This window comes from Micropterus dolomieu, linkage group LG04, assembly GCF_021292245.1.
Source record: "Micropterus dolomieu isolate WLL.071019.BEF.003 ecotype Adirondacks linkage group LG04, ASM2129224v1, whole genome shotgun sequence".
Taxonomy (NCBI): Eukaryota; Metazoa; Chordata; class Actinopteri; order Centrarchiformes; family Centrarchidae; genus Micropterus; species Micropterus dolomieu.
The window spans coordinates 10,435,135-10,438,002 of NC_060153.1; positions in this window are offsets into that span (position 1 = coordinate 10,435,135).

Here is a 2,868-nt window from a genome sequence, read left to right on the forward strand (position 1 = left end):
CCTTTCAATCTCTCTTAAAAATTAAAGGAACAGGCCATCAATATTCTATATTATATAAGACCACAACCAACTATACTTGATTATACTGAAGATGTATATCTTTAAAAGTGGGTAACAAATATATAGTTTCTTTTTCTTTCTTTTTTTAAATGCTTAATAATTTTCTAAAAACAGCTGGGCACTTCAGTTTGTAGCAAATGTTAATCAAACAAGAGTAATAATGCATTTGTTGACTAGTTTCAGCTGTGGATTAATACACATTCGGTGCTTTAGTGAATATTTACAGCAGTAGGACGGTGCGGGCGACAGTACTCATGTTCATGGTAATAATGGAACATGTCACCCTGGGGAACGCTGTGGCACATTGATGTGTTTTTAATAGTATTTTGACAATAATGGCGGTGTATGGCATAGAGTAATAAGCTATATCAGGCTTTGGCTACACAATAGAAACTATTTTTGTATTTGATTTATTGATTGATTGATTAATTTGTCTTTCAAAGGTCTTTGCTTGATGAATTTTAACAGCACTGTCTAGGTCCTCCATACTGTACACACACTTCCTTGTGGATCCAACTTTACCAGTGCAGTTTCAATCCCCATTTTCATCTCTTCTGTCGTTATTAGACATGAAAATGCATGATAGTGAACTGTCGTGAAAAGATTTATAATAAAAACTGCCTCTTGTTTGGGCATAAACAAACAATATCAGGTATGTGATTTGTTAGCTTTGGTTTATAATGATACTTTTGTAACTTTGATTCAATGACTGATTCTGTTTTGTCCTGCATGCTACCTCAGTACACTGTCTAAATGTGGCCGATCAATCGATTCAATACTCCTTAAAAATATGCATGATGACTAAAGATAAACCTCAGTGGAACTCCAGTGACACCTTCTGTATCCTGTGTGTATATAATAAATGTATTTAACGTAGTCACATTATTGTCGGTTTGCTGCATATACCGTAATCGGTGTTCCTGTGCATCAGTAGGACGTGTATGCCTGCAAGAAACACAGCTACTGCCTCGACCAGTATTTATTCACACAGCACTATTTGGTACCATTTAGCATCTGTCTGTAAACTATCATCCATATCTCACTGCTGCAAAATAATGTTTAATCATTACACTGTATTTTGTATATTCATTATGTTGTATATAAAACTGGCAGTCATGTCAAAAATGATTATCAATAAAAATCTAAAACCTTTACAGTTGCAGTGTTTCTTCCCTTCATGACTAATTACATTTTTCAGTTGTTGCAGTTCCAAAAAGCTGGATTGAAAAAAGCGTGAAATCCGTTTGAAACTAAAAAATATGCTTGTATGTACCTTGGAAATTAATATTTGAACTTGGGGCAAGAATGAATAAAAACTGTACAAAGACATTTAGAAAGCCTGAGATGTTCCCAAATTTTACTGAAAGTGGATAAAGTGGATTGTTTAGTCGATCCACAATGTCTCTACACAGACTGGAATTGTTTAAAACCAAAAACAGCTCATTGAAATCAAAAATCCATATCTAAAAATATTAGAATATTAGAATAAAGAAGGTATAATACAGAAATGCTGACTTTCTGAAAAGTTGAAAAATTCTGAAAGAGGTTAATTTATGCTCTCAGTACTTGGTCGGGGCTCCTTTTCCACAAAGCACTGCATCAATGCGGTGTGGCATGGAGGTAATCAGCCTGCAGCACTGCAGAGGTGTTATGGAAGCCCGGGTTGCTTTGATAGCGGCCTTCAGCTCATCTGTGTTGTTGAGTCTGGTGTCTCTCATCTTCCTCTTGATCTCCATGGGGTTAAGGTCAGGCGAGTTGGCTGTCTAAGCAAACACATAATACCATGTTCTGCAAACCAGTTACTAGTGGTTTGGGCACTTTGGGCAGGTGCCAAGTCCTGCTGGAAAAGGAAATCAGCATCTTCGTAAAGCTTGTCAGCAGATGGAAGCATGAAGTGCTCTGAAATCTCCTGGTAGACGGCTGCATTGACTCTGGACTTGATAAAACACAGTGGACCAACACCAGCAGATGACATGGCACACCAAATCCTCACTGACTGTGGAAACTTCACACTGGACTTCAAGCAACTTGGATTTTGTGCCTCTCCACTCGTCCTCCAGACTCTGGTACCTTGATTTCCAAATTAAATGCAAAATTTACTTTCATTTGAAAAGAGGACTTTGGACCACTGAGCAACGGTCCAGTTCTTTTTTCCCCCCTTAGCCCAGGTAAGACACTTCTGACATTGTCTCGTGTTCAGGAATGGCTTGACACTAGGAATGCGACACTTGTTGCTCATTTCCTGGACACTTCTGTGTGGTGGCTCTTGATGCACTGACTCCAACCTCAGTCCACTCCTTGCGAAACGCCCTAGTTTCTGAAACGGCTTTGATTGACAATCGTCTCAAGGCTGCGGTCATCCATCCCTGTTGCTTGTGCACCTTTTCCTACCATACTTCAACCTTCCAGTCAACTTTCCATGAATTTGCTTTCATACAGCGTTCTGCCAACAGCCAATCTTTTAGCAATGACCTTCTGTGGCTAACCCTCCTTCTGTCATGTCAGAAGTCAGAAGTTGTGTGGACTGAACCAGAGAGGAGAGCTCTTCTCAGGTCAACACTTCTGTACTATAAATTCTTTATTTAATATTTTGAGATATGAATTTTTGATTTCAATGAGCTTATTGCCATAACCATCAAGATTTCAACACAGAGGGCCTGAAATATTCCACTTTATTTGTAATGAATCTAAAAATATGAAAGTTTCATGTTTTGAATTAAATTACAGAGAAAAATGAACTTTTTCCACAATATTCTAAATTTCTGTGATGCACCTGTAAATATTACTCACACATAGTAATGCAAAAAA